The sequence below is a fragment of the Pteropus alecto genome, unplaced genomic scaffold, assembly GCF_000325575.1.
Source record: "Pteropus alecto unplaced genomic scaffold, ASM32557v1 scaffold76, whole genome shotgun sequence".
NCBI classification, from domain to species: domain Eukaryota; kingdom Metazoa; phylum Chordata; class Mammalia; order Chiroptera; family Pteropodidae; genus Pteropus; species Pteropus alecto.
Genome location: NW_006443138.1, coordinates 12,118,223 through 12,127,950, shown reverse-complemented (window position 1 = coordinate 12,127,950; position 9,728 = coordinate 12,118,223).

Sequence of the window (9,728 nt, the reverse complement as noted above, 5' to 3'; positions counted from 1 at the left end):
GAGATGTTAAGAAAAATATTCAAAACTTAGAAATAGAATAAAGGAAATGTAGCACATCCTTTCAATGGGAACATTGTAATAGGGCCACCCAAGGATGATTTAACTAAGGAAATGCACCTTTGTTTGACTCATCATCTAACACTGATTGATTAAAAACTCAGATTCTGTGAAGTTGCACCTTAACTTGTAGATTTTTTTTTTCTCTGAGAGAAATGTAATTGGTTTCTGTCTATTAGAAGCATTACCCCATAATTATGGTTTTATTGCCTTGTAGGATATTAACCACTTTTATATATAACCTAACAATTTGATTCTAATATTCTCTTTTCTATCTTTAAATACCATTTGCTCAAATGCTATTTAAATCAGCTTTAGCATCTTTCACTGATTCCTGCATTCATGCCTTGAATAAATCTTTGACATATGTCTATTCTATTATATATATGAGAGACATTTTAAATTTTTTGAAAATTATCTTTTGCTCAAGTAAACTACAGAGATGGAAGGCTTTTTGTTGTTGTTGTTGTTCTGACAACAGTACTAGCTAGATATTGGGAGACACAGCTTGGACTTCCAACATTTCTTATCCAAATCACAGGTGTCCATGTTGAAACAATGTGTAGCCAGCCCCACACACTTGAGATGGCAAAGGAGTCCCACCCAGCTGGCAGAATGCTGCCTACATCAATAGTGCATCTAGGAGGGGAGTGAAGGTGCTGGGGCAAGAAGCAGTGGAAGAAGCAACAGTCTCTAATCCCCAGAGAATAGAGTAGAGGGGAGAAGAAAGGACCTAAGGGGAAAAGGAGGGGAGAGGGAATGGAGAAGGAGGAAGAGGACAGAGTAGAGAAACAAAATAAGCTTCTCAGGGCCGACAAAAACTAGGGTGGTGCAAATGACTGGATTTCAAATTCTTTGGGGGCAATTTCGAAAAACCCTGGGAATCGGTATAATAAGGACTCAATATAATAAGGACTCAATATCCATTTCACTTAGGTGAGCCAACAAAGGCAAAAAGAGGCATGAAAGACGTAGATTTCAAATATGACTGATCAAGACCCAAAAGACAGAAGTCACTGGCAGTTAAAAGAATATCAGAAATCTTCTATTAGTTGAACACGAATTCAAATGTTTTGTCAATCCAGATATAATTTTATCCACAATATGCACATTAGATATTAATTTCTTTAGCGCTTTCTCCCCATCCCAGCAGTTTAAAATAGCTCAAAATCTTTAGGAAAAAATAATGTTGTCAAAATAGAACAAAATCTGAATCAGAGTGAATCATACCAGTGATCTAGTCACTAAACCAACACCAAGATGATGACAGAGGATGGACATTTGGGTTTGGTTGCTTGGGGGAGGAGAGGAAAGAGGACAGAAGGCATCAGAAGGTAAAGCAGGTATTGTTTCCTGAGCACATTCTCCAAAGGTGACCTATTTTCACCAATTCTTAAGGTATCAAAAATCATTATTGAAAAAAAATGTTGGAGGAAGTGGTGTTAATATTGGGAGGGGTGTGGCGGGGGAGAATACTAGGGAGGAGCTTTCTTTATTATGTTCACCCTGCTCCCACCTCCAAGTGTCTGTGCAATTCCTGCTCCCTCTGTTAAGGAACCCTTAGAAAGTCTTTGCTTACTAGTGGGTAAAAAAAGGAAAGTGTGTATGAAAGAAAATGTTCAACTGGATTTTTAAAAGAAAGACTAAGGTATCAAGCCCACCAAAAAAACTTGCACAGTACATCAAAGACCATTATTTATCTGCATTTAAGTTAGTAAAAGAACGTAAATCAAACCTAAACAGAAGAACCTTTGTCTACAAAGAAATGCCCTTGGTATTACTGAATTCAATACCAAGGCAATAAAATTTCCATTCAGTAAACATTTTTCTATTCGGGAAGCAGTTTTAAATCTATTTGAGGAATATAGATTGTTGATGAAATTCAGAGACCATTAACTCTTCTGCCTATTTGAAGCATCCAGTTTCTCCCTCTGGTAAAACATCCACAGTCCTTTACATCCTTTCAGGGAGGAAATGGCGGTGAGGGGAGCAAAGCTTCAGAACAGGTAAAATCGCTTTTATTCTTTGTTGCCATGAAGGGAATTATGCATTTAGCTCCAAATGCTGAATTCACTTATACAATGCCTTTCTTCCTCATCAGGAATAAGACAAATGATTTGAATCATTTTTTACTTCCTTTCTAGCTAAGGGTCCTAGCTATCCTGATCAGCTAAATGATCCATGGAATACCTCCTTGGAAACAATTTGTGGCAGAAGTGGTTAAATGCCCACAGATGCTGGCCTCTAAGAGCTCATAGCTGATTGCATAGTCACTGTTTGCAATTGACTACTGGCATCTGTTGCCATTCGGCACAATGCTAATAGGCTACCCTTGGGAGTTAGAGTTGATGCTCTCTGGATTAACTAACTCACTTCTAACATCAGCTAAGCAAGTGAAGTAATTTTTATTTGCCAGTATGAATTATGCAGCTCGTGAAAGTCATGAATCCATGTTGTTAAACCAACGTGGATTTACTCTAATTTCTGCATCACTCAGATTAGTATCAGGGATAAAAGGGCAGGCTGCCCTTCCGGCAAGAGCCAGATACCAACAACATGACTAGAATCAGGAAGGCTGCCTAAATCAGCACCACCCACCTAGAGGGCTCATTAGCATAAAAAAATGGATTTTCAAATCCACTGTTTCCTGCCTCCTGGCCTTTGTTGGCTCACCTAACTGAACTGTTCATTTTCTTTTGTTGTGCCTGGACACTCCCATTCGACTATATAACCTTTGCTTCCTTTTTTTTCTTCTCACCCATTTTAGGAGAGGAAGAAGCTTTCTATTCCCCTTTCATGTCTAACAAGAACTGTCCACACATTATACCCTTTTTTCCCAAATGGCATTTACACCACAGAAGTACACACATTTTCCTAGGATTAGAATGGTAAAGGGGCCATCCACAGGGAAGGCAACTAGATTACAGAAAAAGGATAACGACACATCGAGAGCTATTTCCTAAATCTTTATTGTGTACCTCCTCTGGATGACTGTTCTGCACCCAAATAGCAAAGAGATGGACTTCAGGGTTTCCAACAAAACTTGCTATTGTTATGGCGCGAACGATTCTGAGACCCACGGAGCCAATTGAGATTAATTCTGAGCCTTTATTAGCCGGCCAGCGACTGACTCTCTACCACGCAGGGCTAGAGGAGATCAGCCCCGAACTTTCAGAGGAGGCAGCTGATAAAGTTTATGATCATATTCCGGTGATCTCCTGAACAAGCAAGCAGATTACAGAAGTGGAAGTTGGCTGTTAGCATATCTTTGCCCGGAACAACACCCTTAATTAACAAGTAAATGGATTACAGAAGCAGACATTGGCCATCTACATATCTTATACAATTCACTTCCTAAACCACACACAAGCAAGTAGGACAACTTCTGGTATCTAAAGATATTTCTTCCCTGTAGCTGACTTAGCTAGTTGGCTCACTTGAAAATTTTCCGCCCTTAACACTATCTACAGCAAGGTCGGGGGAGGAATTATGGCTCTGAGGCAATGTCAGGAAATGGGAGAGTAATTTAATATGAGCCCCTTCCTTCCTTAACTAGAATTCAAAGATGTTTTACTTTGAGTTCAGATATTTCAGAGCTTTTCTGGTTGAGCCACAGGATTGAGGCTTCAAAAAGTCTGTTTACAAGAGTAAAGGAGCCCTCTGGAGAGAGTCCCTGCCTAGGAAAGGGGAAGGCAATTTTGAGTATGATATTGTGTTCTTAATTCAGAATTGCTATCAGATCATGCTCCTCAGATTCACATTCCACAGAAAAACTGTTATGTGAAAAATAAGTATTCATTCACAAAAATTCAGTGAGACAGCAGAACTGTGCTGGTAAGTTTCAAAAAAAAAAGGAGAAAGAGACAATTTCCACGCATCATGGGCACAGCCAGGGCTTCACTGTATCGAAAGCCTCATGTACGAGGAGTCAGTATTGCCCAACCAGTGAATGTGACCCAAATGTCTCACAGACCAGCTCCGTCTAGAAAAGGAGGCTGATATATTCAGTGGAGAAGGGTTAGAGTGAGGGGATGAACACAAAATGACTGTTACTGTGGGTTAACTGACCAGCCTTGTTTGAGGACCATGTAGGAGAGACGCCCTGGGGACCTTTATAAATACCTGGGTTTGGGAGGCGCCTTTGCAGAACACTGAGATCATGTATCAGCAGGCAGGAGCAAGAGCCAGTGAAGCTAGGGGGACAGTTGATTCATTTCCTAACTGTGGTTTTACTTACAGAGGGAACAAGCAAGAGAAAAGACTCTTAACTTCCTCTTTCGAAGGGCAGAAGATCTGTGTTACACAGGGCCAGCTCCTGAAATGCTTTGGCACCAGGGGTAGCAAAACTGGAATGTCCTGCAGCTTTTGGGGGGCTGCTGACCCACTGAAGACATCTCGAGAACACTGCTGGGACAACTAATAATAATTCCCACTAAAGAAATTAAATGATAGTTATTTGCTGTGGGGTACTGCTGAAGAATTGTTTTTAAAATTCCTATAGCTCTTTATATGTTTATGCCTTTGAGATTTGGTTCATCCTTGATGTCAAGCGAAATAATCTTCAAAGAGCTCATATCTGGATCAGTATTCCATATCTGTCTTCTCAAGGCATTTAGTATATACTTAATTTAAATCCAGACAGAAAAAGTTGAAAATCACATGATATCACTTATATGTGGGATATAAACCTCAAAGCAACAAATAAACAGGACAAACAGAGACTCATGGACATGGACAATGGACTAGTGGTTACCAGAGGGTAGAGGGAGGGGGAGGGGGAAGGTAGATGGATGGGGGAATTTAAATCATTTCTTCAATTTAAAAAACTAATTAAATAAACAGGACAAACAAACAGAGACTCATGGACATGGACAATGGACTAGTGGTTACCAGAGGGCAGAGGGTGAGGGGGAGGGAAGGTAGATGGGGGAAAAAATTTAAATCATTTCTTCAATTTAAAAAATTAATTAATTAATTAAAATATCTTATTTTATATTGGAATAATTGCTGTAAATTCCTATCTCCCTCAGTGAGACTACAAGTTCCTCGAACAGGAACCATGCCTGACATTTAAATTATTTGAACTGAACTCTTCATAGTCTTTGTCATTGTAAAAATAAACTCATATCGCTAACACTGCCCACTCCCCCAATCTCAGATCAAATTCTTTTTGTGAATATCCTATGATGGCTAAGACTGGGAGTTATCATCCAACATCTATTTTACTCTTTTTCAAGAGTGATAAAAATCTTAGGTAAGCTTGAGGCAACCCAAAATACTACATTCTCCAGATCCCTTGCAGCAAGGCATAGTTGTGTGGTGATGTTTTGGCCATTGCAAGGTGAACTAATATTGAGTGTCACGCCCAGTGTGTGCCAGGAAAGTGAAGAAGAGCACCTTCTTTCTTCCCCATTCTACACCTTGCTACTTGGGTCAGGGATAAGGTAATGAACCATCTCCGTCCTTAAAGACAGAGGCCATCCTCTAGATATGGTAGAAAAACAAGCTAAAAGGAGTCTGGGACCTGATACTACAGAAGCATCATAATAGTTCTGGACTGGTCACCCCTGAACTATTATGTGAGGGAGAAATAAACTTCTTATCTCGTTCAAATCATTGACTATATGAGGATAATCACTTTGTTTGCTTTCAGGTATACAAAAAAATATTTATTCCATGGAACCAGTGTTCTTTCCTTATTTATCATACCTTACAAATGCTTTTAGTATAGAATAACGGGAAGAAGTTTAATATCAAATAATAAATAACAACATTGGTCTGCAGCTTTGCAGATATGGGAGAGTGGCGATGGTCAGTAAAAAACAAAAATTTTTAAAAAATAACCACATTAAGTGAACAGTTGGTATGTGAAATTTGCAGGATCCCTTATACAAACTATCACATTTCTAATATTTTAAGTATTTTAATTTGTTCATAACTGTGAGATAAGGAAAGAACCTTTCCTATTAGTATTTATTATTTTCACAGCTCACTCCTCTACCACTTAGACATCTATTGGTCCAACTCCGAGAGAGCTGAAGTCAAATATTCTATTTCCTGTCCCTCTGACACCCTCAGGTCACTCAAGCGTGGTTGCTTTCCTACCACCAACATGCTCTAAAACTCACAGATCACATGCTGAATTCCGGTAAACTGTAATGAGAAATAAACTTTAGTTTCTTTTATAGTCACCTCTTTCTCTCCTCTTTCGTTATTTTACCCTCCTCCTCTTATTCCTTCATCCTCTGTCTCTCACACTACAATTACTTCCCACCACCCATTATCTACCACCACCATGGCCTCGTGCTAGAAAAAATTGCTCCCAGTATCCCTGAGAGGCTTTTGTATCCCCAACCAATTCTGAGACTCCTGGTAAGTGTCCTTACCCAAGACACTTTCCATGTGGTTCAACACATGGACCACTGGAGGTCCTGTACAGCCTGGAGACAGCCACAGCCAAGTGGTCTGAGGCAGAGATGTTGGGCCCTGAAGGACCAGGATGATCCTATCCTGAGGTAAGAAGGAATTTGTAAAGATGAGGGACGTTTGCTAGAAAGTCCTTTAGAGATAGTGAAAAGTCAAATAACTAGTTCTAAGGGCACAAGCAACATTAGAAATAGGCCACAGAGCTCAAAAATAAAAAAAAAAGGAGTGGAAACAGTTCAAGTTGGAGTTGGAATCAATGTTCACACATCTCAGATCATTGCAAGTTGTTTATGAAATGTGACCAAACCTATATTTTGTTGTTTTTGGTTTTGAACCTAAGGTAGAGTTGGTTTACTCATGGCATATTGCTACCATAAGTCTGGCCAAGGGTTCCCTCTTATTTGGTTTTGTTTTATTTTTCTTCTTTGTCTTGATTCCCATGCCCATTTCTCTCTCCACCATAGAGACCCATTCTAATATATAAATGCATACATCTGTATTTTCGGAAAAGGATATAAAATTCAGAATTCAAATTGGGAGTTAGTCAGGCTTGGGCAAGACCTGTCACTAGATTTGGTATTAGGGTTCAGACTATTTTAGGCTGTTTGCTGAAATATGATAAAGTATAATCTATATTTTATTGTTTTTTGGTTTTGGACCTAAGGTGGGAAAAGTTGAGATACTCATGGCATGCTACTATCACCAATGTTTGCAAGGGACCTCTCTTATATGGTTTTGTTTGATTTTTCTCCTTCATCCTTAATCCCCACCCTATTGCCTGCCCTCTTTATCATAAGGACCCATCCTAGTGTATAAGTAATGAAAATCATGATATGTCCCTATCCTTGTAAAATATGCAGTATTATTTTGTCTGTATTTTTAATTTGTAAATTCCAAATTATGTAAAGTAATTACGTGAAAGAAATAAATAGAGAGGACCCAGAGTTCCATGTGACTTAGGCATTTCCCTGACATTTATAGTTTCATTGTCAACAGTGAATATGTCAAAATGAGAAGAGCATCTTGTACTCCAGGAATAAAGAGAAATTCTCAGATCTTTGTAGGCTTTTGAAAAGATTCCCAATCCTTCATCACATTCACCTACCACAATCTGCCTACAGACAAAACAATAGAGCTAATTCCACATACCTGGGGGTTTTGTTTGTTTGTTTTCTGGCCCACTTACCTGTACTACTAGGCTTGGAGATGTCTAAGAATCTACATGTCAAGAATTGTAAGGGGACTGAGATAAAAGTTAACTTGCCACAGGTTCATGGATGTTGGCAGAGGATGCAAGACTCCTGAGTCAGAGACAAAGGACAGTTTATTACTTACAGTAGTAGCAGTGGCCAGAGTATCATCATTAGTTCCCCAAGGCCTAATCCCTCAGGGTGACATGAAAAAGGTCAAGTGACACATGCACACATGGGGATGCATCATAAGAGAGGAACCCTGAGCTTAGGGAACACAAATATTTTTAAATGGGTAATAAGCCTGACTCATCTTTGTCATATAGAGAGATATTTTTATTTTAATGGACAATAAATAAACCAGATATTTGTTATTTCTATCTTCCAAAACTGTTGCTATACAAACATCCTTGAAAATATAGTCCAGAACAAAGTCGGCTCACAAGACATGCAGAAATGTGTGATCCTTGGAGACTGTATACCAAATCTCTCATGCAATTTCTCTCTCTCCTTCCTAAATACCCTTCTTGAAGCGTATAGCATCCGATAACTCTTTCTTGTTTCAATCATTTACAAACGTTACATTACTCCCTCTTATTTTCTAAAGAACTAAGTGTGTTGATTATCTTTTTAATATAACAGCCTTTTGGTTTTATGACTTCTTCTCCAATGATCTTAACCTCTGCTCTATTTTCTGAATATTTGTGAAGTTGAACATCACTTCACATGTGAGGTATTCAGGTTTCCCCTTATGTGAATACCGTGTTTATATTCTTTACCCATTTTCTTCTTGAGTATACCATTTTCTTGTTTAATTAATAAAATGTCTTATCTATTGTAGATATTCATCCCTTGTTGCCCTTAGTTGTTCCAAATGTCTTTTTCCAGTCTGTCATCTGTAAATGAACTTTGCCTATGATATCTTTTCATAAAGAGAAGTCCTCAATATTAATGTAATTTTCATACATTTCTTTTTTATCTTAAGAGTTTATGCTTTTGGGAACTGGTTTAAGAAGTTCTTCCGTACCCCAAAGCCAGAAAAATAATGTATGTGTTTCTTTTTTCTTTTCCATTAGCTTTTGTTTTATTTTTTTCCATTTAGGACTTTAATCCAACTGCATTTTACAGTTAAATATGGTATAAACATGCATTCTCAATGGAAGTAAGGACTCTCCTAAGGGAGTAAAATTTGTTCTTTGGGCGTAAAAGAACTTAGATAGTACAATGGTTTATGGCCCTCCCAAGGGCCATAAACAGATATATACTATATCTATAGTCATAAAATTTTATTAGGAAAGGAAGAAAATTAAAAAACAAATGTCCAAAAAGTTTTCTTAGGAGGACAATAATGACAAAAAGTTGAGAAACACTGGCATAAGCTAAAAATCCAGTAATTTATACACTGTTATAAATTACTTTTTTTCCACAAAATGACATTTCTTTAATATCATCTACTAAATGCTTTATCAATCTTTTCTCCACCTGTACATGTCAGCTATCTGATACCTGGCAATGAGGTACCCACTATCACAGGCCTTTTTCAATACTGCTTAAATTACTCATAACATATTTAATCCTCTTATACATGTTAAAATAAGTACGATGAATTTTTATTGAGATTGAATCAGATTTATAGATTAATTTTTGAGAACTGACATCTTTACACTATTGCCATTCTAATCTATGAGTGTGATGTAGCACTTTATTTATTTAAGTCTTTGTACCCTTAAATAAATTTAAAACTTTTTCTCCATAAAGATCTTAAACATTCATTATTTGGTTAAATTCATAGTTTATAGTTTTGATTGCTATTATGAATGGCATTATAAAATCTGTTATATTTTTAGTTTACTACTGCTGGTGCAGAGAAAGCTATTGATTTGTGTGAGTGGATCTTGTATCTGCCATTCTTGCCAAAATCTCTTATTAGACCTGTTGTCTTTCTGTTGATTAAGTTGAGATTTTTTTAATCTAGAAAAAAGGAAGGAAGGAAGGAAGGAAAGAAGGAAGGAAGGAAGGAAGGAAGGAAGGAAGGAAGGAAGGAAGGAAGGAAGG